Source organism: Pelodiscus sinensis, chromosome 27, assembly GCF_052426305.1.
Source record: "Pelodiscus sinensis isolate ZL-2025 chromosome 27, ASM5242630v1, whole genome shotgun sequence".
NCBI lineage: Eukaryota > Metazoa > Chordata > Testudines > Trionychidae > Pelodiscus > Pelodiscus sinensis.
In genome coordinates this window covers 19461182-19488469 of record NC_143078.1, presented here as the reverse complement: position 1 = coordinate 19488469, position 27288 = coordinate 19461182, and positions in this window count along the sequence as shown.

The window sequence follows — 27288 nt, the reverse complement described above, 5'->3', positions numbered from 1 at the left end:
CCCAGTAGCTAGCTCCAAACAATTTGCTCACCATTGCCCTCTAGTAGGTTTGTAGTTACAGCGTATTAAACCAAAGATGTATTGGCACCTTTTAACTAAGCTCCCAGATCAACAAAAGATTTGCTATCTCCACAAATGTGCATTCAAGCGCTGCAACCACCTTTTTACACTGAAATTAACGAGCTAGTTGTCTGAAGAGCTGCAAACACCGCAGTTGGAGACGTCTTCGACTGGAGTTTTCGTTTCTGCCTTCGAATTGGCTTCAAAGCCCGGTAACTAGCTCCATACACTTATCTCACCATTCCTCTGCAGCAGGTTTGTAGGTACAGTGTTTTGAAGCCAAAGATGTATTGGCTCCCGTTAACTGAGATCCCAGTTCTGCAAAAGATTTGCTATCTCCACGAATGTGCATTCAAGCGCTGCAACCACCTTTTTACACTGAAATGAACGAGAAAGTTGTCAGAAGAGCTGCAAACCGCTCAGTTGGAGACGTTTTCGACAGGAGCTTTCGTTTTTCACCTCGAATGGGTTAAAAAACCCAGACACAACTTCCATACACTTATCTCACCATTCCCCTCTAGTAGGTTTGTAGTTACAGCGTATTAAGCCAAAGATGTATTGGATCTTTTTAATTGAGCTCCCAGTTCGGCAAAGGATTTGCATTCAATGTGCATTCAAGCTCTGTAACCACCTTTTTACACTGAAATGAATGAGAAAGTTGTCAGAAGAGCTGCAAACCGCTCCGTTGGAGACGTTTTCGACAGGAGCTTTCGTTTTTCACCTCGAATGGGTTTAAAAACCCAGACACTAGCTCCAAACACTTATCTCACCATTCCCCTCCAGTAGGTTTAGAGTTACAGCGTTTGAAGCCACGGCTCTCATTAATTGGGATCCCAGGTCAGCGAACAATTTGCTATCTCCACGAAAGTGCATTCAAGCACTGTAACCACCTTGTTACACTGAAATGAAAGAAAAAAATTGTCAGACGAGCTGCAAACCCCTCTTTTGGAGTTATTTTCAGTAAAAGCTTTCCTTTTTGCCTTCGAATGGGCTTGAAAAACCCAGTAACTAGCTCCATACACTTAACTCGCCATTCCTCTGCAGCAGGTTTGTAGTTACAGTGTTTTAAAGCCAAAGCTGTATTGGCTCCCGTTAACTGAGATCCCAGTTCGGCAAAAGATTTGCTATCTCCACGAATGTGCATTCAAGCACTGTAACCAGCTTTTCACACTGAAATGAACGAGAAAGTTGTCAGAAGAGCTGCAAAACCCGCAATTGGAGAAGTTGTCGGCAGTACCTTTCCTTTTGTATCTCGAATGGGCTTGAAAAACCCAGTAACTAGCTCCAAACGCTGATCTAACCATTCCCCTCCAGTAGGTTTGTAGTTACAGCGTTTTAAGCCAAAGATGTATTGGCTCCCGTGAACTGAGATCCAAGATCTGCAAAAGATTTGCTATCTCCACGAATGTGCATTCAAGCTCTGTGGAACTACCTTCTTACAGTGAAATGAACGAGAAAGTTGTCAGAAGAGCTGCAAACCCCGCAGTTACAAACGTTTTCGACAGAGGCTTTCGTTTTTCACCTCGAATGGGCTTCAAAGCCCGGTAACTAGCTCCAAAGACTTATCTCACCATTCCCCTCCAGTAGGTTTAGCGTTACAGCGGCTCTCATTAATTGGGATCCCACGTCAGCGAACGATTTGCTATCTCCACGAAAGTGCATTCAAGCACTGTAACCACCTTGTTACACTGAAATGAAAGAAAAAAATTGTCAGACGAGCTGCAAACCCTCTTTTGGAGTTATTTTCGGTAAAATCTTTCCTTTTTGCCTTCGAATGGGCTTGAAAAACCCAGTAACTAGATCTATACACTTCTCTCGCCATTCCTCTGTAAGAGGTTTGTAGTTACAGTGTTTTAAAGCCAAAGATGTATTGGCTCCCGTTAACTGAGATCCCAGTTCGGCAAAAGATTTGCATTCAATGTGCATTCAAGCTCTGTAACCACCTTTTTACACTGAAATGAATGAGAAAGTTGTCAGAAGAGCTGCAAACCGCTCAGTTGGAGACGTTTTCGGCAGAAGCTTTCCTTTTTGCCCTCGAATGGGCTTGAAAAACCCAGTAGCTAGCTCCAAACAATTTGCTCACCATTGCCCTCTAGTAGGTTTGTAGTTACAGCGTATTAAACCAAAGATGTATTGGCACCTTTTAACTAAGCTCCCAGATCAACAAAAGATTTGCTATCTCCACAAATGTGCATTCAAGCGCTGCAACCACCTTTTTACACTGAAATTAACGAGCTAGTTGTCTGAAGAGCTGCAAACACCGCAGTTGGAGACGTCTTCGACTGGAGTTTTCGTTTCTGCCTTCGAATTGGCTTCAAAGCCCGGTAACTAGCTCCATACACTTATCTCACCATTCCTCTGCAGCAGGTTTGTAGGTACAGTGTTTTGAAGCCAAAGATGTATTGGCTCCCGTTAACTGAGATCCCAGTTCTGCAAAAGATTTGCTATCTCCACGAATGTGCATTCAAGCGCTGCAACCACCTTTTTACACTGAAATGAACGAGAAAGTTGTCAGAAGAGCTGCAAACCGCTCAGTTGGAGACGTTTTCGACAGGAGCTTTCGTTTTTCACCTCGAATGGGTTAAAAAACCCAGACACAACTTCCATACACTTATCTCACCATTCCCCTCTAGTAGGTTTGTAGTTACAGCGTATTAAGCCAAAGATGTATTGGATCTTTTTAATTGAGCGCCTAGTTCGGCAAAGGATTTGCATCCAATGTGCATTCAAGCTCTGTAACCACCTTTTCACACTGAAATGAACGAGAAAGTTGTCAGAAGAGCTGCAAACCACTCAGTTGGAGACGTTTTCGACAGGAGCTTTCGTTTTTCACCTCGAATGGGTTTAAAAACCCAGACACTAGCTCCAAACACTTATCTCACCATTCCCCTCCAGTAGGTTTAGAGTTACAGCGTTTGAAGCCAAGGTTCTCATTAATTGGGATCCCAGGTCAGCGAACTATTTGCTATCTCCACGAAAGTGCATTCAAGCACTGTAACCACCTTGTTACACTGAAATGAAAGAAAAAAATTGTCAGACGAGCTGCAAACCCCTCTTTTGGAGTTATTTTCGGTAAAAGCTTTCCTTTTTGCCTTCGAATGGGCTTAAAAAACCCAGTAACTAGATCTATACACTTATCTCACCATTCCTCTGCAGCAGGTTTGTAGTTACAGTGTTTGAAAGCCAAAGATGTATTGGCTCCCGTTAACTGAGATCCCAGTACTACAGCAGCTTTGCTATCTCAACGAATGTGCATTCAAGCACTGTAACCAGCTTTTCACACTGAAATGAACGAGAAAGTTGTCATAAGAGCTGCAATCCCCGCAGTAGCAAACGTTTTCGACAGAAGCTTTCGTTTTTCACCTCGAATGGGTTAAAAAACCCAGACACAACTTCCATACACTTATCTCACCATTCCCCTCTAGTAGGTTTGTAGTTACAGCGTATTAAGCCAAAGATGTATTGGATCTTTTTAATTGAGCTCCCAGTTGGGCAAAGGATTTGCATTCAATGTGCATTCAAGCTCTGTAACCACCTTTTTACACTGAAATGAATGAGAAAGTTGTCAGAAGAGCTGCAAACCGCTCCGTTGGAGACGTTTTCGACAGGAGCTTTCGTTTTTCACCTCGAATGGGTTTAAAAACCCAGACACTAGCTCCAAACACTTATCTCACCATTCCCCTCCAGTAGGTTTAGAGTTACAGCGTTTGAAGCCACGGCTCTCATTAATTGGGATCCCAGGTCAGCGAACAATTTGCTATCTCCACGAAAGTGCATTCAAGCACTGTAACCACCTTGTTACACTGAAATGAAAGAAAAAAATTGTCAGACGAGCTGCAAACCCCTCTTTTGGAGTTATTTTCAGTAAAAGCTTTCCTTTTTGCCTTCGAATGGGCTTGAAAAACCCAGTAACTAGCTCCATACACTTATCTCGCCATTCCTCTGCAGCAGGTTTCTAGTTACAGTGTTTTAAAGCCAAAGCTGTATTGGCTCCCGTTAACTGAGATCCCAGTTCGGCAAAAGATTTGCTATCTCCACGAATGTGCATTCAAGCTCTGTAACCAGTTTTTCACACTGAAATGAACGAGAAAGTTGTCATAAGAGCTGCAAACCCCGCAGTTGCAAACTTTTTCGACAGAAGCTTTCCTTTTGCCTGCAAATGCGCTTCAAAGCCGGGTAACTAGCTCCATACACTTATCTCACCATTCCTTTGCAGCAGGTTTGTAGTTACAGTGTTTTAAAGCCAAAGATGTATTGGCTCCCGTTAGCTGAGATCCCAGTACTACAACAGATTTGCTATCTCAACGAATGTGCATTCAAGCACTGTAACCAGCGTTTCACACTGAAATGAACGAGAAAGTTGTCAGAAGAGCTGCAAAACCCGCAATTGGAGAAGTTTTCGGCAGTACCTTTCCTTTTGTATCTCGAATGGGCTTGAAAAACCCAGTAACTAGCTCCAAACGCTGATCTAACCATTCCCCTCCAGTAGGTTTGTAGTTACAGCGTTTTAAGCCAAAGCTGTATTGGCTCCCGTTAACTGAGATCCCAGTTCGGCAAAAGATTTGCTATCTCCACGAATGTGCATTCAAGCACTGTAACCAGCTTTTCACACTGAAATGAACGAGAAAGTTGTCAGAAGAGCTGCAAAACCCGCAATTGGAGAAGTTGTCGGCAGTACCTTTCCTTTTGTATCTCGAATGGGCTTGAAAAACCCAGTAACTAGCTCCAAACGCTGATCTAACCATTCCCCTCCAGTAGGTTTGTAGTTACAGCGTTTTAAGCCAAAGATGTATTGGCTCCCGTGAACTGAGATCCAAGATCTGCAAAAGATTTGCTATCTCCACGAATGTGCATTCAAGCTCTGTGGAACTACCTTCTTACAGTGAAATGAACGAGAAAGTTGTCAGAAGAGCTGCAAACCCCGCAGTTACAAACGTTTTCGACAGAGGCTTTCGTTTTTCACCTCGAATGGGCTTCAAAGCCCGGTAACTAGCTCCAAACACTTATCTCACCATTCCCCTCCAGTAGGTTTAGCGTTACAGCGGCTCTCATTAATTGGGATCCCACGTCAGCGAACGATTTGCTATCTCCACGAAAGTGCATTCAAGCACTGTAACCACCTTGTTACACTGAAATGAAAGAAAAAAATTGTCAGACGAGCTGCAAACCCTCTTTTGGAGTTATTTTCGGTAAAAGCTTTCCTTTTTGCCTTCGAATGGGCTTGAAAAACCCAGTAACTAGATCTATACACTTCTCTCGCCATTCCTCTGTAAGAGGTTTGTAGTTACAGTGTTTTAAAGCCAAAGATGTATTGGCTCCCGTTAACTGAGATCCCAGTTCGGCAAAAGATTTGCATTCAATGTGCATTCAAGCTCTGTAACCACCTTTTTACACTGAAATGAATGAGAAAGTTGTCAGAAGAGCTGCAAACCGCTCAGTTGGAGACGTTTTCGGCAGAAGCTTTCCTTTTTGCCCTCGAATGGGCTTGAAAAACCCAGTAGCTAGCTCCAAACAATTTGCTCACCATTGCCCTCTAGTAGGTTTGTAGTTACAGCGTATTAAACCAAAGATGTATTGGCACCTTTTAACTAAGCTCCCAGATCAACAAAAGATTTGCTATCTCCACAAATGTGCATTCAAGCGCTGCAACCACCTTTTTACACTGAAATTAACGAGCTAGTTGTCTGAAGAGCTGCAAACACCGCAGTTGGAGACGTCTTCGACTGGAGTTTTCGTTTCTGCCTTCGAATTGGCTTCAAAGCCCGGTAACTAGCTCCATACACTTATCTCACCATTCCTCTGCAGCAGGTTTGTAGGTACAGTGTTTTGAAGCCAAAGATGTATTGGCTCCCGTTAACTGAGATCCCAGTTCTGCAAAAGATTTGCTATCTCCACGAATGTGCATTCAAGCGCTGTAACCACCTTTTTACACTGAAATGAACGAGAAAGTTGTCAGAAGAGCTGCAAACCCCTCAGTTGGAGACGTTTTCGACAGGAGCTTTCGTTTTTCACCTCGAATGGGTTAAAAAACCCAGACACAACTTCCATACACTTATCTCACCATTCCCCTCTAGTAGGTTTGTAGTTACAGCGTATTAAGCCAAAGATGTATTGGATCTTTTTAATTGAGCGCCTAGTTCGGCAAAGGATTTGCATCCAATGTGCATTCAAGCTCTGTAACCACCTTTTCACACTGAAATGAACGAGAAAGTTGTCAGAAGAGCTGCAAACCACTCAGTTGGAGACGTTTTCGACAGGAGCTTTCGTTTTTCACCTCGAATGGGTTTAAAAACCCAGACACTAGCTCCAAACACTTATCTCACCATTCCCCTCCAGTAGGTTTAGAGTTACAGCGTTTGAAGCCAAGGTTCTCATTAATTGGGATCCCAGGTCAGCGAACTATTTGCTATCTCCACGAAAGTGCATTCAAGCACTGTAACCACCTTGTTACACTGAAATGAAAGAAAAAAATTGTCAGACGAGCTGCAAACCCCTCTTTTGGAGTTATTTTCGGTAAAAGCTTTCCTTTTTGCCTTCGAATGGGCTTCAAAAACCCAGTAACTAGATCTATACACTTATCTCACCATTCCTCTGCAGCAGGTTTGTAGTTACAGTGTTTTAAAGCCAAAGATGTATTGGCTCCCGTTAACTGAGATCCCAGTACTACAAAAGATTTGCTATCTCCACGAATGTGCATTCAAGCACTGTAACCAGCTTTTCACACTGAAATGAACGAGAAAGTTGTCATAAGAGCTGCAAACCCCGCAGTTGCAAACGTTTTCGACAGAAGCTTTCGTTTTTCACCTCGAATGGGTTAAAAAACCCAGACACAACTTCCATACACTTATCTCACCATTCCCCTCTAGTAGGTTTGTAGTTACAGCGTATTAAGCCAAAGATGTATTGGATCTTTTTAATTGAGCTCCCAGTTGGGCAAAGGATTTGCATTCAATGTGCATTCAAGCTCTGTAACCACCTTTTTACACTGAAATGAACGAGAAAGTTGTCAGAAGAGCTGCAAACCGCTCAGTTGGAGACGTTTTCGACAGGAGCTTTCGTTTTTCACCTCGAATGGGTTTAAAAACCCAGACACTAGCTCCAAACACTTATCTCACCATTCCCCTCCAGTAGGTTTAGAGTTACAGCGTTTGAAGCCACGGCTCTCATTAATTGGGATCCCAGGTCAGCGAACAATTTGCTATCTCCACGAAAGTGCATTCAAGCACTGTAACCACCTTGTTACACTGAAATGAAAGAAAAAAATTGTCAGACGAGCTGCAAACCCCTCTTTTGGAGTTATTTTCAGTAAAAGCTTTCCTTTTTGCCTTCGAATGGGCTTGAAAAACCCAGTAACTAGCTCCATACACTTATCTCGCCATTCCTCTGCAGCAGGTTTGTAGTTACAGTGTTTTAAAGCCAAAGCTGTATTGGCTCCCGTTAACTGAGATCCCAGTTCGGCAAAAGATTTGCTATCTCCACGAATGTGCATTCAAGCTCTGTAACCAGTTTTTCACACTGAAATGAACGAGAAAGTTGTCATAAGAGCTGCAAACCCCGCAGTTGCAAACTTTTTCGACAGAAGCTTTCCTTTTGCCTGCAAATGCGCTTCAAAGCCGGGTAACTAGCTCCATACACTTATCTCACCATTCCTCTGCAGCAGGTTTGTAGTTACAGTGTTTTAAAGCCAAAGATGTATTGGCTCCCGTTAACTGAGATCCCAGTACTACAACAGATTTGCTATCTCAACGAATGTGCATTCAAGCACTGTAACCAGCTTTTCACACTGAAATGAACGAGAAAGTTGTCAGAAGAGCTGCAAACCCGCAATTGGAGAAGTTTTCGGCAGTAGCTTTCCTTTTGTATCTCGAATGGGCTTGAAAAACCCAGTAACTAGCTCCAAACGCTGATCTCACCATTCCCCTCCAGTAGGTTTGTAGTTACAGCGTTTTAAGCCAAAGATGTATTGGCTCCCGTTAACTGAGATCCCAGATCTGCAAAAGATTTGCTATCTCCACGAATGTGCATTCAAGCTCTGTAACTACCTTTTTACACTGAAATGAACGAGAAAGTTGTCAGAAGAGCTGCAAACCCCGCAGTTACAAACGTTTTCGACAGAGGCTTTCGTTTTTCACCTCGAATGGGCTTCAAAGCCCGGTAACTAGCTCCAAACACTTATCTCACCATTCCCCTCCAGTAGGTTTAGCGTTACAGCGGCTCTCATTAATTGGGATCCCACGTCAGCGAACGATTTGCTATCTCCACGAAAGTGCATTCAAGCACTGTAACCACCTTGTTACACTGAAATGAAAGAAAAAAATTGTCAGACGAGCTGCAAACCCTCTTTTGGAGTTATTTTCGGTAAAAGCTTTCCTTTTTGCCTTCGAATGGGCTTGAAAAACCCAGTAACTAGATCTATACACTTCTCTCGCCATTCCTCTGTAAGAGGTTTGTAGTTACAGTGTTTTAAAGCCAAAGATGTATTGGCTCCCGTTAACTGAGATCCCAGTTCGGCAAAAGATTTGCATTCAATGTGCATTCAAGCTCTGTAACCACCTTTTTACACTGAAATGAATGAGAAAGTTGTCAGAAGAGCTGCAAACCGCTCAGTTGGAGACGTTTTCGGCAGAAGCTTTCCTTTTTGCCCTCGAATGGGCTTGAAAAACCCAGTAGCTAGCTCCAAACAATTTGCTCACCATTGCCCTCTAGTAGGTTTGTAGTTACAGCGTATTAAACCAAAGATGTATTGGCTCCTTTTAACTAAGCTCCCAGATCAACAAAAGATTTGCTATCTCCACAAATGTGCATTCAAGCGCTGCAACCACCTTTTTACACTGAAATGAACGAGAAAGTTGTCAGAAGAGCTGCAAACCCCGCAGTTGGAGACGTTTTCGACTGGAGTTTTCGTTTCTGCCTTCGAATTGGCTTCAAAGCCCAGTAACTAGCTCCATACACTTATCTCACCATTCCTCTGCAGCAGGTTTGTAGTTACAGTGTTTTGAAGCCAAAGATGTATTGGCTCCCGTTAACTGAGATCCCAGTTCTGCAAAAGATTTGCTATCTCCACGAATGTGCATTCAAGCGCTGTAACCACCTTTTTACACTGAAATGAACGAGAAAGTTGTCAGAAGAGCTGCAAACCCCTCAGTTGGAGACGTTTTCGACAGGAGCTTTCGTTTTTCACCTCGAATGGGTTAAAAAACCCAGACACAACTTCCATACACTTATCTCACCATTCCCCTCTAGTAGGTTTGTAGTTACAGCGTATTAAGCCAAAGATGTATTGGATCTTTTTAATTGAGCTCCCAGTTCGGCAAAGGATTTGCATTCAATGTGCATTCAAGCTCTGTAACCACCTTTTTACACTGAAATGAATGAGAAAGTTGTCAGAAGAGCTGCAAACCGCTCAGTTGGAGACGTTTTCGACAGGAGCTTTCGTTTTTCACCTCGAATGGGTTTAAAAACCCAGACACTAGCTCCAAACACTTATCTCACCATTCCCCTCCAGTAGGTTTAGAGTTACAGCGTTTGAAGCCAAGGCTCTCATTAATTGGGATCCCAGGTCAGCGAACAATTTGCTATCTCCACGAAAGTGCATTCAAGCACTGTAACCACCTTGTTACACTGAAATGAAAGAAAAAAATTGTCAGACGAGCTGCAAACCCCTCTTTTGGAGTTATTTTCAGTAAAAGCTTTCCTTTTTGCCTTCGAATGGGCTTGAAAAACCCAGTAACTAGCTCCATACACTTATCTCGCCATTCCTCTGCAGCAGGTTTGTAGTTACAGTGTTTTAAAGCCAAAGCTGTATTGGCTCCCGTTAACTGAGATCCCAGTTCTGCAAAAGATTTGCTATCTCCACGAATGTGCATTCAAGCACTGTAACCAGCTTTTCACACTGAAATGAACGAGAAAGTTGTCAGAAGAGCTGCAAAACCCGCAATTGGAGAAGTTTTCGACAGTACCTTTCCTTTTGTATCTCGAATGGGCTTGAAAAGCCCAGTAACTAGCTCCATACGCTTATCTCACCATTCCCCTCCAGTAGGTTTGTAGTTACAGTGTTTTAAGCCAAAGATGTATTGGCTCCCGTTAACTGAGATCCCAGTACTGCAAAAGATTTGCTATCTCCACGAATGTGCATTCAAGCACTGTGGAACTACCTTCTTACACTGAAATGAACGAGAAAGTTGTCAGAAGAGCTGCAAACCCCGCAGTTGGAAACGTTTTCGACAGAAGCTTTCGTTTTTCACCTCGAATGGGCTTCAAAGCCCGGTAACTAGCTCCAAACACTTATCTCACCATTCCCCTCCAGTAGGTTTAGCGTTACAGCGGCTCTCATTAATTGGGATCCCACGTCAGCGAACGATTTGCTATCTCCACGAAAGTGCATTCAAGCACTGTAACCACCTTGTTACACTGAAATGAAAGAAAAAAATTGTCAGACGAGCTGCAAACCCTCTTTTGGAGTTATTTTCGGTAAAAGCTTTCCTTTTTGCCTTCGAATGGGCTTGAAAAACCCAGTAACTAGATCTATACACTTCTCTCGCCATTCCTCTGTAAGAGGTTTGTAGTTACAGTGTTTTAAAGCCAAAGATGTATTGGCTCCCGTTAACTGAGATCCCAGTTCGGCAAAAGATTTGCATTCAATGTGCATTCAAGCTCTGTAACCACCTTTTTACACTGAAATGAATGAGAAAGTTGTCAGAAGAGCTGCAAACCGCTCAGTTGGAGACGTTTTCGGCAGAAGCTTTCCTTTTTGCCCTCGAATGGGCTTGAAAAACCCAGTAGCTAGCTCCAAACAATTTGCTCACCATTCCCCTCTAGTAGGTTTGTAGTTACAGCGTATTAAACCAAAGATGTATTGGCTCCCGTTAACTGAGCTCCCAGATCAACAAAAGATTTGCTATCTCCACGAATGTGCATTCAAGCGCTGCAACCACCTTTTTACACTGAAATGAACGAGAAAGTTGTCAGAAGAGCTGCAAACCCCGCAGTTGGAGACGTTTTCGACAGGAGTTTTCGTTTCTGCCTTCGAATTGGCTTCAAAGCCCGGTAACTAGCTCCATACACTTATCTCACCATTCCTCTGCAGCAGGTTTGTAGTTACAGTGTTTTGAAGCCAAAGATGTATTGGCTCCCGTTAACTGAGATCCCAGTACTGCAAAAGATTTGCTATCTCCACGAATGTGCATTCAAGCACTGTAACCACCTTTTCACACTGAAATGAACGAGAAAGTTGTCAGAAGAGCTGCAAACCCCGCAGTTGGAGACGTTTTCGACAGGAGCTTTCGTTTTTCACCTCGAATGGGTTAAAAAACCCAGACACAACTTCCATACACTTATCTCACCATTCCCCTCTAGTAGGTTTGTAGTTACAGCGTATTAAGCCAAAGATGTATTGGATCTTTTTAATTGAGCTCCCAGTTCGGCAAAGGATTTGCATTCAATGTGCATTCAAGCTCTGTAACCACCTTTTTACACTGAAATGAACGAGAAAGTTGTCAGAAGAGCTGCAAACCGCTCAGTTGGAGACGTTTTCGACAGGAGCTTTCGTTTTTCACCTCGAATGGGTTTAAAAACCCAGACACTAGCTCCAAACACTTATCTCACCATTCCCCTCCAGTAGGTTTAGAGTTACAGCGTTTGAAGCCACGGCTCTCATTAATTGGGATCCCAGGTCAGCGAACTATTTGCTATCTCCACGAAAGTGCATTCAAGCACTGTAACCACCTTGTTACACTGAAATGAAAGAAAAAAATTGTCAGACGAGCTGCAAACCCCTCTTTTGGAGTTATTTTCAGTAAAAGCTTTCCTTTTTGCCTTCGAATGGGCTTGAAAAACCCAGTAACTAGATCTATACACTTATCTCGCCATTCCTCTGTAAGAGGTTTGTAGTTACAGTGTTTTAAAGCCAAAGCTGTATTGGCTCCCGTTAACTGAGATCCCAGTTCGGCAAAAGATTTGCTATCTCCACGAATGTGCATTCAAGCACTGTAACCAGTTTTTCACACTGAAATGAACGAGAAAGTTGTCATAAGAGCTGCAAACCCCGCAGTTGCAAACTTTTTCGACAGAAGCTTTCCTTTTGCCTGCAAATGCGCTTCAAAGCCGGGTAACTAGCTCCATACACTTATCTCACCATTCCTCTGCAGCAGGTTTGTAGTTACAGTGTTTGAAAGCCAAAGATGTATTGGCTCCCGTTAACTGAGATCCCAGTACTACAACAGCTTTGCTATCTCAACGAATGTGCATTCAAGCACTGTAACCAGCTTTTCACACTGAAATGAACGAGAAAGTTGTCATAAGAGCTGCAATCCCCGCAGTTGCAAACGTTTTCGACAGAAGCTTTCCTTTTGCCTGCAAATGCGCTTCAAAGCCGGGTAACTAGCTCCATACACTTATCTCACCATTCCTCTGCATCAGGTTTGTAGTTACAGTGTTTTGAAGCCAAAGATGTATTGGCTCCCGTTAACTGAGATCCCAGTACTGCAAAAGATTTGCTATCTCCACGAATGTGCATTCAAGCACTGTAACCAGCTTTTCACACTGAAATGAACGAGAAAGTTGTCAGAAGAGCTGCAAACCCCGCAGTTGCAAACGTTTTCGACAGAAGCTTTCCTTTTGCCTGCAAATGGGCTTCAAAGCCGGGTAACTAGCTCCATACACTTATCTCACCATTCCTCTGCAGCAGGTTTGTAGTTACAGTGTTTTAAGCCAAAGATGTATTGGCTCCCGTTAACTGAGATCCCAGTACTACAACAGATTTGCTATCTCCACGAATGTGCATTCAAGCACTGTAACCAGCTTTTCACACTGAAATGAACGAGAAAGTTGTCAGAAGAGCTGCAAACCCCGCAGTTGGAGAAGTTTTCGGCAGTACCTTTCCTTTTGTATCTCGAATGGGCTTCAAAAACCCAGTAACTAGCTCCAAACGCTGATCTCACCATTCCCCTCCAGTAGGTTTGTAGTTACAGCGTTTTAAGCCAAAGATGTATTGGCTCCCGTTAACTGAGATCCAAGTACTGCAAAAGATTTGCTATCTCCACGAATGTGCATTCAAGCACTGTGGAACTACCTTCTTACACTGAAATGAACGAGAAAGTTGTCAGACGAGCTGCAAACCCCGCAGTTGGAAACGTTTTCGGCAGAAGCTTTCGTTTTTCACCTCGAATGGGCTTCAAAGCCCGGTAACTAGCTCCAAACACTTATCTCACCATTCCCCTCCAGTAGGTTTAGCGTTACAGCGGCTCTCATTAATTGGGATCCCACGTCAGCGAACGATTTGCTATCTCCACGAAAGTGCATTCAAGCACTGTAACCACCTTGTTACACTGAAATGAAAGAAAAAAATTGTCAGACGAGCTGCAAACCCTCTTTTGGAGTTATTTTCGGTAAAAGCTTTCCTTTTTGCCTTCGAATGGGCTTGAAAAACCCAGTAACTAGATCTATACACTTCTCTCGCCATTCCTCTGTAAGAGGTTTGTAGTTACAGTGTTTTAAAGCCAAAGATGTATTGGCTCCCGTTAACTGAGATCCCAGTTCGGCAAAAGATTTGCATTCAATGTGCATTCAAGCTCTGTAACCACCTTTTTACACTGAAATGAATGAGAAAGTTGTCAGAAGAGCTGCAAACCGCTCAGTTGGAGACGTTTTCGGCAGAAGCTTTCCTTTTTGCCCTCGAATGGGCTTGAAAAACCCAGTAGCTAGCTCCAAACAATTTGCTCACCATTGCCCTCTAGTAGGTTTGTAGTTACAGCGTATTAAACCAAAGATGTATTGGCTCCTTTTAACTAAGCTCCCAGATCAACAAAAGATTTGCTATCTCCACAAATGTGCATTCAAGCGCTGCAACCACCTTTTTACACTGAAATTAACGAGATAGTTGTCTGAAGAGCTGCAAACACCGCAGTTGGAGACGTTTTCGACTGGAGTTTTCGTTTCTGCCTTCGAATTGGCTTCAAAGCCCAGTAACTAGCTCCATACACTTATCTCACCATTCCTCTGCAGCAGGTTTGTAGGTACAGTGTTTTGAAGCCAAAGATGTATTGGCTCCCGTTAACTGAGATCCCAGTACTGCAAAAGATTTGCTATCTCCACGAATGTGCATTCAAGCGCTGTAACCACCTTTTCACACTGAAATGAACGAGAAAGTTGTCAGAAGAGCTGCAAACCCCGCAGTTGGAGACGTTTTCGACAGGAGCTTTCGTTTTTCACCTCGAATGGGTTAAAAAACCCAGACACAACTTCCATACACTTATCTCACCATTCCCCTCTAGTAGGTTTGTAGTTACAGCGTATTAAGCCAAAGATGTATTGGATCTTTTTAATTGAGCTCCCAGTTCGGCAAAGGATTTGCATTCAATGTGCATTCAAGCTCTGTAACCACCTTTTTACACTGAAATGAACGAGAAAGTTGTCAGAAGAGCTGCAAACCGCTCAGTTGGAGACGTTTTCGACAGGAGCTTTCGTTTTTCACCTCGAATGGGTTTAAAAACCCAGACACTAGCTCCAAACACTTATCTCACCATTCCCCTCCAGTAGGTTTAGAGTTACAGCGTTTGAAGCCACGGCTCTCATTAATTGGGATCCCAGGTCAGCGAACAATTTGCTATCTCCACGAAAGTGCATTCAAGCACTGTAACCACCTTGTTACACTGAAATGAAAGAAAAAAATTGTCAGACGAGCTGCAAACCCCTCTTTTGGAGTTATTTTCAGTAAAAGCTTTCCTTTTTGCCTTCGAATGGGCTTGAAAAACCCAGTAACTAGATCTATACACTTATCTCGCCATTCCTCTGTAAGAGGTTTGTAGTTACAGTGTTTTAAAGCCAAAGCTGTATTGGCTCCCGTTAACTGAGATCCCAGTTCGGCAAAAGATTTGCTATCTCCACGAATGTGCATTCAAGCACTGTAACCAGTTTTTCACACTGAAATGAACGAGAAAGTTGTCATAAGAGCTGCAAACCCCGCAGTTGCAAACGTTTTCGACAGAAGCTTTCCTTTTGCCTGCAAATGCGCTTCAAAGCCGGGTAACTAGCTCCATACACTTATCTCACCATTCCTCTGCAGCAGGTTTGTAGTTACAGTGTTTTAAAGCCAAAGATGTATTGGCTCCCGTTAACTGAGATCCCAGTACTACAACAGATTTGCTATCTCAACGAATGTGCATTCAAGCACTGTAACCAGCTTTTCACACTGAAATGAACGAGAAAGTTGTCATAAGAGCTGCAAACCCCGCAGTTGCAAACGTTTTCGACAGAAGCTTTCCTTTTGCCTGCAAATGCGCTTCAAAGCCGGGTAACTAGCTCCATACACTTATCTCACCATTCCTCTGCATCAGGTTTGTAGTTACAGTGTTTTGAAGCCAAAGATGTATTGGCTCCCGTTAACTGAGATCCCAGTTCTGCAAAAGATTTGCTATCTCCACGAATGTGCATTCAAGCACTGTAACCAGTTTTTCACACTGAAATGAACGAGAAAGTTGTCATAAGAGCTGCAAACCCCGCAGTTGCAAACGTTTTCGACAGAAGCTTTCCTTTTGCCTGCAAATGCGCTTCAAAGCCGGGTAACTAGCTCCATACACTTATCTCACCATTCCTCTGCAGCAGGTTTGTAGTTACAGTGTTTTAAAGCCAAAGATGTATTGGCTCCCGTTAACTGAGATCCCAGTACTACAACAGATTTGCTATCTCAACGAATGTGCATTCAAGCACTGTAACCAGCTTTTCACACTGAAATGAACGAGAAAGTTGTCAGAAGAGCTGCAAACCCCGCAGTTGGAGACGTTTTCGACAGGAGCTTTCGTTTTTCACCTCGAATGGGTTAAAAAACCCAGACACAACTTCCATACACTTATCTCACCATTCCCCTCTAGTAGGTTTGTAGTTACAGCGTATTAAGCCAAAGATGTATTGGATCTTTTTAATTGAGCTCCCAGTTCGGCAAAGGATTTGCATTCAATGTGCATTCAAGCTCTGTAACCACCTTTTTACACTGAAATGAACGAGAAAGTTGTCAGAAGAGCTGCAAACCGCTCAGTTGGAGACGTTTTCGACAGGAGCTTTCGTTTTTCACCTCGAATGGGTTTAAAAACCCAGACACTAGCTCCAAACACTTATCTCACCATTCCCCTCCAGTAGGTTTAGAGTTACAGCGTTTGAAGCCAAGGCTCTCATTAATTGGGATCCCAGTTCAGCAAAAGATTTGCTATCTCCACGAATGTGCATTCAAGCACTGTAACCAGTTTTTCACACTGAAATGAACGAGAAAGTTGTCAGAAGAGCTGCAAACCCCGCAGTTGCAAACTTTTTCGACAGAAGCTTTCCTTTTTGCCTGCGAATGGGCTTCAAAGCCGGGTAACTAGCTCCATACACTTATCTCACCATTCCTCTGCAGCAGGTTTGTAGTTACAGTGTTTTAAAGCCAAAGATGTATTGGCTCCCGTTAACTGAGATCCCAGTACTACAACAGCTTTGCTATCTCCACGAATGTGCATTCAAGCACTGTAACCAGCTTTTCACACTGAAATGAACGAGAAAGTTGTCATAAGAGCTGCCAACCCCGCAGTTGCAAACGTTTTCGACAGAAGCTTTCCTTTTGCCTGCAAATGCGCTTCAAAGCCGGGTAACTAGCTCCATACACTTATCTCACCATTCCTCTGCATCAGGTTTGTAGTTACAGTGTTTTGAAGCCAAAGATGTATTGGCTCCCGTTAACTGAGATCCCAGTTCTGCAAAAGATTTGCTATCTCCACGAATGTGCATTCAAGCACTGTAACCAGTTTTTCACACTGAAATGAAGGAGAAAGTTGTCATAAGAGCTGCAAACCCCGCAGTTGCAAACGTTTTCGACAGAAGCTTTCCTTTTGCCTGCAAATGGGCTTCAAAGCCGGGTATCTAGCTCCATACACTTATCTCACCATTCCTCTGCAGCAGGTTTGTAGTTACAGTGTTTTAAAGCCAAAGATGTATTGGCTCCCGTTAGCTGAGATCCCAGTACTACAACAGATTTGCTATCTCAACGAATGTGCATTCAAGCACTGTAACCAGCTTTTCACACTGAAATGAACGAGAAAGTTGTCAGAAGAGCTGCAAACCCCGCAGTTGGAGAAGTTTTCGGCAGTAGCTTTCCTTTTGTATCTCGAATGGGCTTGAAAAACCCAGTAACTAGCTCCAAACGCTGATCTCACCATTCCCCTCCAGTAGGTTTGTAGTTACAGCGTTTTAAGCCAAAGATGTATTGGCTCCCGTTAACTGAGATCCCAGATCTGCAAAAGATTTGCTATCTCCACGAATGTGCATTCAAGCACTGTGGAACTACCTTCTTACACTGAAATGAACGAGAAAGTTGTCAGAAGAGCTGCAAACCCCGCAGTTACAAACGTTTTCGACAGAAGCTTTCCTTTTTGCCTGCAAATGGGCTTCAAAGCCGGGTAACTAGCTCCATACACTTATCTCACCATTCCTCTGCAGCAGGTTTGTAGTTACAGTGTTTTAAAGCCAAAGATGTATTGGCTCCCGTTAACTGAGATCCCAGTTCTGCAAAAGATTTGCTATCTCCACGAATGTGCATTCAAGCACTGTAACCAGCTTTTCACACTGAAATGAACGAGAAAGTTGTCATAAGAGCTGCAAACCCCGCAGTTGCAAACGTTTTCGACAGAAGCTTTCCTTTTGCCTGCAAATGGGCTTCAAAGCCGGGTAACTAGCTCCATACACTTATCTCACCATTCCTCTGCAGCAGGTTTGTAGTTACAGTGTTTTAAGCCAAAGATGTATTGGCTCCCGTTAACTGAGATCCCAGTACTGCAAAAGATTTGCTATCTCCACGAATGTGCATTCAAGCACTGTAACCAGCTTTTCACACTGAAATGATCGAGAAAGTTGTCAGACGAGCTGCAAACCCCGCAGTTGGAGACGTTTTCGACAGGAGCTTTCGTTTTTCACCTCGAATGGGTTAAAAAACCCAGACACAACTTCCATACACTTATCTCACCATTCCCCTCTAGTAGGTTTGTAGTTACAGCGTATTAAGCCAAAGATGTATTGGATCTTTTTAATTGAGCTCCCAGTTCGGCAAAGGATTTGCATTCAATGTGCATTCAAGCTCTGTAACCACCTTTTTACACTGAAATGAACGAGAAAGTTGTCAGAAGAGCTGCAAACCGCTCAGTTGGAGACGTTTTCGACAGGAGCTTTCGTTTTTCACCTCGAATGGGTTTAAAAACCCAGACACTAGCTCCAAACACTTATCTCACCATTCCCCTCCAGTAGGTTTAGAGTTACAGCGTTTGAAGCCAAGGCTCTCATTAATTGGGATCCCAGGTCAGCGAACTATTTGCTATCTCCACGAAAGTGCATTCAAGCACTGTAACCACCTTGTTACACTGAAATGAAAGAAAAAAATTGTCAGACGAGCTGCAAACCCCTCTTTTGGAGTTATTTTCAGTAAAAGCTTTCCTTTTTGCCTTCGAATGGGCTTGAAAAACCCAGTAACTAGATCTATAAACTTCTCTCGCCATTCCTCTGTAAGAGGTTTGTAGTTACAGTGTTTTAAAGCCAAAGCTGTATTGGCTCCCGTTAACTGAGATCCCAGTTCGGCAAAAGATTTGCTATCTCCACGAATGTGCATTCAAGCTCTGTAACCAGTTTTTCACACTGAAATGAACGAGAAAGTTGTCATAAGAGCTGCAAACCCCGCAGTTGCAAACTTTTTCGACAGAAGCTTTCCTTTTGCCTGCAAATGCGCTTCAAAGCCGGGTAACTAGCTCCATACACTTATCTCACCATTCCTCTGCAGCAGGTTTGTAGTTACAGTGTTTGAAAGCCAAAGATGTATTGGCTCCCGTTAACTGAGATCCCAGTACTACAACAGCTTTGCTATCTCAACGAATGTGCATTCAAGCACTGTAACCAGCTTTTCACACTGAAATGAACGAGAAAGTTGTCAGAAGAGCTGCAAAACCCGCAATTGGAGAAGTTTTCGGCAGTACCTTTCCTTTTGTATCTCGAATGGGCTTGAAAAACCCAGTAACTAGCTCCAAACGCTGATCTAACCATTCCCCTCCAGTAGGTTTGTAGTTACAGCGTTTTAAGCCAAAGATGTATTGGCTCCCGTTAACTGAGATCCCAGATCTGCAAAAGATTTGCTATCTCCACGAATGTGCATTCAAGCACTGTGGAACTACCTTCTTACAGTGAAATGAACGAGAAAGTTGTCAGAAGAGCTGCAAACCCCGCAGTTACAAACGTTTTCGACAGAAGCTTTCCTTTTTGCCTGCAAATGGGCTTCAAAGCCGGGTAACTAGCTCCATACACTTATCTCACCATTCCTCTGCAGCAGGTTTGTAGTTACAGTGTTTTAAGCCAAAGATGTATTGGCTCCCGTTAACTGAGATCCCAGTTCTGCAAAAGATTTGCTATCTCCACGAATGTGCATTCAAGCACTGTAACCAGCTTTTCACACTGAAATGAACGAGAAAGTTGTCAGAAGAGCTGCAAACCCCGCAGTTGCAAACGTTTTCGACAGAAGCTTTCCTTTTTGCCTGCAAATGGGCTTCAAAGCCGGGTAACTAGCTCCATACACTTATCTCACCATTCCTCTGCAGCAGGTTTGTAGTTACAGTGTTTTAAAGCCAAAGATGTATTGGCTCCCGTTAACTGAGATCCCAGTACTACAACAGATTTGCTATCTCCACGAATGTGCATTCAAGCACTGTAACCAGCTTTTCACACTGAAATGAACGAGAAAGTTGTCATAAGAGCTGCAAACCCCGCAGTTGCAAACGTTTTCGACAGAAGCTTTCCTTTTGCCTGCAAATGGGCTTCAAAGCCGGGTAACTAGCTCCATACACTTATCTCACCATTCCTCTGCAGCAGGTTTGTAGTTACAGTGTTTTACAGCCAAAGATGTATTGGCTCCCGTTAACTGAGATCCCAGTACTGCAAAAGATTTGCTATCTCCACGAATGTGCATTCAAGCACTGTAACCAGCTTTTCACACTGAAATGATCGAGAAAGTTGTCAGACGAGCTGCAAACCCCGCAGTTGGAGACGTTTTCGACAGGAGCTTTCGTTTTTCACCTCGAATGGGTTAAAAAACCCAGACACAGCTTCCATACACTTATCTCACCATTCCCCTCTAGTAGGTTTGTAGTTACAGCGTATTAAGCCAAAGATGTATTGGATCTTTTTAATTGAGCTCCCAGTTCGGCAAAGGATTTGCATTCAATGTGCATTCAAGCTCTGTAACCACCTTTTTACACTGAAATGAACGAGAAAGTTGTCAGAAGAGCTGCAAACCGCTCAGTTGGAGACGTTTTCGACAGGAGCTTTCGTTTTTCACCTCGAATGGGTTTAAAAACCCAGACACTAGCTCCAAACACTTATCTCACCATTCCCCTCCAGTAGGTTTAGAGTTACAGCGTTTGAAGCCAAGGCTCTCATTAATTGGGATCCCAGTTCAGCAAAAGATTTGCTATCTCCACGAATGTGCATTCAAGCACTGTAACCAGTTTTTCACACTGAAATGAACGAGAAAGTTGTCAGAAGAGCTGCAAACCCCGCAGTTGCAAACTTTTTCGAGAGAAGCTTTCCTTTTTGCCTGCAAATGGGCTTCAAAACCGGGTAACTAGCTCCATACACTTATCTCACCATTCCTCTGCAGCAGGTTTGTAGTTACAGTGTTTTAAAGCCAAAGATGTATTGGCTCCCGTTAACTGAGATCCCAGTACTACAACAGCTTTGCTATCTCCACGAATGTGCATTCAAGCACTGTAACCAGCTTTTCACACTGAAATGAACGAGAAAGTTGTCATAAGAGCTGCCAACCCCGCAGTTGCAAACGTTTTCGACAGAAGCTTTCCTTTTGCCTGCAAATGGGCTTCAAAGCCGGGTAACTAGCTCCATACACTTATCTCACCATTCCTCTGCAGCAGGTTTGTAGTTACAGTGTTTTAAGCCAAAGATGTATTGGCTCCCGTTAACTGAGATCCCAGTACTGCAAAAGATTTGCTATCTCCACGAATGTGCATTCAAGCACTGTAACCAGCTTTTCACACTGAAATGAACGAGAAAGTTGTCAGACGAGCTGCAAACCCCGCAGTTGGAGACGTTTTCGACAGGAGCTTTCGTTTTTCACCTCGAATGGGTTAAAAAACCCAGACACAGCTTCCATACACTTATCTCACCATTCCCCTCTAGTAGGTTTGTAGTTACAGCGTATTAAGCCAAAGATGTATTGGATCTTTTTAATTGAGCTCCCAGTTCGGCAAAGGATTTGCATTCAATGTGCATTCAAGCACTGTAACCACCTTTTTACACTGAAATGAACGAGAAAGTTGTCAGAAGAGCTGCAAACCGCTCAGTTGGAGACGTTTTCGACAGGAGCTTTCGTTTTTCACCTCGAATGGGTTTAAAAACCCAGACACTAGCTCCAAACACTTATCTCACCATTCCCCTCCAGTAGGTTTAGAGTTACAGCGTTTGAAGCCAAGGCTCTCATTAATTGGGATCCCAGTTCAGCAAAAGATTTGCTATCTCCACGAATGTGCATTCAAGCACTGTAACCAGTTTTTCACACTGAAATGAACGAGAAAGTTGTCAGAAGAGCTGCAAACCCCGCAGTTGGAAACTTTTTCGACAGAAGCTTTCCTTTTTGCCTGCAAATGGGCTTCAAAGCCGGGTAACTAGCTCCATACACTTATCTCACCATTCCTCTGCAGCAGGTTTGTAGTTACAGTGTTTTAAAGCCAAAGATGTATTGGCTCCCGTTAACTGAGATCCCAGTACTACAACAGCTTTGCTATCTCCACGAATGTGCATTCAAGCACTGTAACCAGCTTTTCACACTGAAATGAACGAGAAAGTTGTCATAAGAGCTGCCAACCCCGCAGTTGCAAACGTTTTCGACAGAAGCTTTCCTTTTGCCTGCAAATGCGCTTCAAAGCCGGGTAACTAGCTCCATACACTTATCTCACCATTCCTCTGCAGCAGGTTTGTAGTTACAGTGTTTTGAAGCCAAAGATGTATTGGCTCCCGTTAACTGAGATCCCAGTTCTGCAAAAGATTTGCTATCTCCACGAATGTGCATTCAAGCACTGTAACCAGTTTTTCACACTGAAATGAACGAGAAAGTTGTCATAAGAGCTGCAAACCCCGCAGTTGCAAACGTTTTCGACAGAAGCTTTCCTTTTGCCTGCAAATGCGCTTCAAAGCCGGGTATCTAGCTCCATACACTTATCTCACCATTCCTCTGCAGCAGGTTTGTAGTTACAGTGTTTTAAAGCCAAAGATGTATTGGCTCCCGTTAACTGAGATCCCAGTACTACAACAGATTTGCTATCTCCACGAATGTGCATTCAAGCACTGTAACCAGCTTTTCACACTGAAATGAACGAGAAAGTTGTCAGAAGAGCTGCAAAACCCGCAATTGGAGAAGTTTTCGGCAGTAGCTTTCCTTTTGTATCTCGAATGGGCTTGAAAAACCCAGTAACTAGCTCCAAACGCTGATCTCACCATTCCCCTCCAGTAGGTTTGTAGTTACAGCGTTTTAAGCCAAAGATGTATTGGCTCCCGTTAACTGAGATCCCAGATCTGCAAAAGATTTGCTATCTCCACGAATGTGCATTCAAGCACTGTGGAACTACCTTCTTACACTGAAATGAACGAGAAAGTTGTCAGAAGAGCTGCAAACCCCGCAGTTACAAACGTTTTCGACAGAAGCTTTCCTTTTTGCCTGCAAATGGGCTTCAAAGCCGGGTAACTAGCTCCATACACTTATCTCACCATTCCTCTGCAGCAGGTTTGTAGTTACAGTGTTTTAAAGCCAAAGATGTATTGGCTCCCGTTAACTGAGATCCCAGTACTGCAAAAGATTTGCTATCTCCACGAATGTGCATTCAAGCACTGTAACCAGCTTTTCACACTGAAATGAACGAGAAAGTTGTCAGAAGAGCTGCAAACCCCGCAGTTGCAAACGTTTTCGACAGAAGCTTTCCTTTTGCCTGCAAATGGGCTTCAAAGCCGGGTAACTAGCTCCATACACTTATCTCACCATTCCTCTGCAGCAGGTTTGTAGTTACAGTGTTTTAAGCCAAAGATGTATTGGCTCCCGTTAACTGAGATCCCAGTACTGCAAAAGATTTGCTATCTCCACGAATGTGCATTCAAGCACTGTAACCAGCTTTTCACACTGAAATGATCGAGAAAGTTGTCAGACGAGCTGCAAACCCCGCAGTTGGAGACGTTTTCGACAGGAGCTTTCGTTTTTCACCTCGAATGGGTTAAAAAACCCAGACACAACTTCCATACACTTATCTCACCATTCCCCTCTAGTAGGTTTGTAGTTACAGCGTATTAAGCCAAAGATGTATTGGATCTTTTTAATTGAGCTCCCAGTTCGGCAAAGGATTTGCATTCAATGTGCATTCAAGCTCTGTAACCACCTTTTTACACTGAAATGAACGAGAAAGTTGTCAGAAGAGCTGCAAACCGCTCAGTTGGAGACGTTTTCGACAGGAGCTTTCGTTTTTCACCTCGAATGGGTTTAAAAACCCAGACACTAGCTCCAAACACTTATCTCACCATTCCCCTCCAGTAGGTTTAGAGTTACAGCGTTTGAAGCCAAGGCTCTCATTAATTGGGATCCCAGGTCAGCGAACTATTTGCTATCTCCACGAAAGTGCATTCAAGCACTGTAACCACCTTGTTACACTGAAATGAAAGAAAAAAATTGTCAGACGAGCTGCAAACCCCTCTTTTGGAGTTATTTTCAGTAAAAGCTTTCCTTTTTGCCTTCGAATGGGCTTGAAAAACCCAGTAACTAGATCTATAAACTTCTCTCGCCATTCCTCTGTAAGAGGTTTGTAGTTACAGTGTTTTAAAGCCAAAGCTGTATTGGCTCCCGTTAACTGAGATCCCAGTTCGGCAAAAGATTTGCTATCTCCACGAATGTGCATTCAAGCACTGTAACCAGTTTTTCACACTGAAATGAACGAGAAAGTTGTCATAAGAGCTGCAAACCCCGCAGTTGCAAACTTTTTCGACAGAAGCTTTCCTTTTGCCTGCAAATGCGCTTCAAAGCCGGGTAACTAGCTCCATACACTTATCTCACCATTCCTCTGCAGCAGGTTTGTAGTTACAGTGTTTGAAAGCCAAAGATGTATTGGCTCCCGTTAACTGAGATCCCAGTACTACAACAGATTTGCTATCTCAACGAATGTGCATTCAAGCACTGTAACCAGCTTTTCACACTGAAATGAACGAGAAAGTTGTCATAAGAGCTGCAATCCCCGCAGTTGCAAACGTTTTCGACAGAAGCTTTCCTTTTGCCTGCAAATGCGCTTCAAAGCCGGGTAACTAGCTCCATACACTTATCTCACCATTCCTCTGCATCAGGTTTGTAGTTACAGTGTTTTGAAGCCAAAGATGTATTGGCTCCCGTTAACTGAGATCCCAGTTCTGCAAAAGATTTGCTATCTCCACGAATGTGCATTCAAGCACTGTAACCAGCTTTTCACACTGAAATGAACGAGAAAGTTGTCAGAAGAGCTGCAAAACCCGCAATTGGAGAAGTTTTCGGCAGTAGCTTTCCTTTTGTATCTCGAATGGGCTTGAAAAACCCAGTAACTAGCTCCAAACGCTGATCTCACCATTCCCCTCCAGTAGGTTTGTAGTTACAGCGTTTTAAGCCAAAGATGTATTGGCTCCCGTTAACTGAGATCCCAGATCTGCAAAAGATTTGCTATCTCCACGAATGTGCATTCAAGCACTGTGGAACTACCTTCTTACACTGAAATGAACGAGAAAGTTGTCAGAAGAGCTGCAAACCCCGCAGTTACAAACGTTTTCGACAGAGGCTTTCCTTTTTGCCTGCAAATGGGCTTCAAAGCCGGGTAACTAGCTCCATACACTTATCTCACCATTCCTCTGCAGCAGGTTTGTAGTTACAGTGTTTTAAGCCAAAGATGTATTGGCTCCCGTTAACTGAGATCCCAGTTCTGCAAAAGATTTGCTATCTCCACGAATGTGCATTCAAGCACTGTAACCAGTTTTTCACACTGAAATGAACGAGAAAGTTGTCAGAAGAGCTGCAAACCCCGCAGTTGCAAACGTTTTCGACAGAAGCTTTCCTTTTGCCTGCGAATGCGCTTCAAAGCCGGGTAACTAGCTCCATACACTTATCTCACCATTCCTCTGCAGCAGGTTTGTAGTTACAGTGTTTTAAAGCCAAAGATGTATTGGCTCCCGTTAACTGAGATCCCAGTACTACAACAGATTTGCTATCTCCACGAATGTGCATTCAAGCACTGTAACCAGCTTTTCACACTGAAATGAACGAGAAAGTTGTCATAAGAGCTGCAAACCCCGCAGTTGCAAACGTTTTCGACAGAAGCTTTCCTTTTGCCTGCAAATGGGCTTCAAAGCCGGGTAACTAGCTCCATACACTTATCTCACCATTCCTCTGCAGCAGGTTTGTAGTTACAGTGTTTTAAGCCAAAGATGTATTGGCTCCCGTTAACTGAGATCCCAGTACTGCAAAAGATTTGCTATCTCCACGAATGTGCATTCAAGCACTGTAACCAGCTTTTCACACTGAAATGAACGAGAAAGTTGTCAGACGAGCTGCAAACCCCGCAGTTGGAGACGTTTTCGACAGGAGCTTTCGTTTTTCACCTCGAATGGGTTAAAAAACCCAGACACAGCTTCCATACACTTATCTCACCATTCCCCTCTAGTAGGTTTGTAGTTACAGCGTATTAAGCCAAAGATGTATTGGATCTTTTTAATTGAGCTCCCAGTTCGGCAAAGGATTTGCATTCAATGTGCATTCAAGCTCTGTAACCACCTTTTTACACTGAAATGAACGAGAAAGTTGTCAGAAGAGCTGCAAACCGCTCAGTTGGAGACGTTTTCGACAGGAGCTTTCGTTTTTCACCTCGAATGGGTTTAAAAACCCAGACACTAGCTCCAAACACTTATCTCACCATTCCCCTCCAGTAGGTTTAGAGTTACAGCGTTTGAAGCCAAGGCTCTCATTAATTGGGATCCCAGTTCAGCAAAAGATTTGCTATCTCCACGAATGTGCATTCAAGCACTGTAACCAGTTTTTCACACTGAAATGAACGAGAAAGTTGTCATACGAGCTGCAAACCCCGCAGTTGCAAACTTTTTCGAGAGAAGCTTTCCTTTTTGCCTTCGAATGGGCTTCAAAACCCAGTAACTAGCTCCATACACTTATCTCACCATTCCTCTGCAGCAGGTTTGTAGTTACAGTGTTTTAAAGCCAAAGATGTATTGGCTCCCGTTAACTGAGATCCCAGTACTACAACAGCTTTGCTATCTCCACGAATGTGCATTCAAGCACTGTAACCAGCTTTTTACACTGAAATGAACGAGAAAGTTGTCATAAGAGCTGCCAACCCCGCAGTTGCAAACGTTTTCGACAGAAGCTTTCCTTTTTGCCTGCAAATGGGCTTCAAAGCCGGGTAACTAGCTCCATACACTTATCTCACCATTCCTCTGCAGCAGGTTTGTAGTTACAGTGTTTTAAGCCAAAGATGTATTGGCTCCCGTTAACTGAGATCCCAGTACTGCAAAAGATTTGCTATCTCCACGAATGTGCATTCAAGCACTGTAACCAGCTTTTCACACTGAAATGATCGAGAAAGTTGTCAGACGAGCTGCAAACCCCGCAGTTGGAGACGTTTTCGACAGGAGCTTTCGTTTTTCACCTCGAATGGGTTAAAAAACCCAGACACAACTTCCATACACTTATCTCACCATTCCCCTCTAGTAGGTTTGTAGTTACAGCGTATTAAGCCAAAGATGTATTGGATCTTTTTAATTGAGCTCCCAGTTCGGCAAAGGATTTGCATTCAATGTGCATTCAAGCTCTGTAACCACCTTTTTACACTGAAATGAACGAGAAAGTTGTCAGAAGAGCTGCAAACCGCTCAGTTGGAGACGTTTTCGACAGGAGCTTTCCTTTTTGCCCTCGAATGGGCTTGAAAAACCCAGTAGCTAGCTCCAAACACTTTGCTCACCATTCCCCTCTAGTAGGTTTGTAGTTACAGCGTATTAAGCCAAAGATGTATTGGCTCCCGTTAACTGAGCTCCCAGATCAACAAAAGATTTGCTATCTCCACAAATGTGCATTCAAGCACTGTAACCACCTTTTTACACTGAAATGAACGAGAAAGTTGTCAGAAGAGCTGCAAACCCCGCAGTTGGAGACGT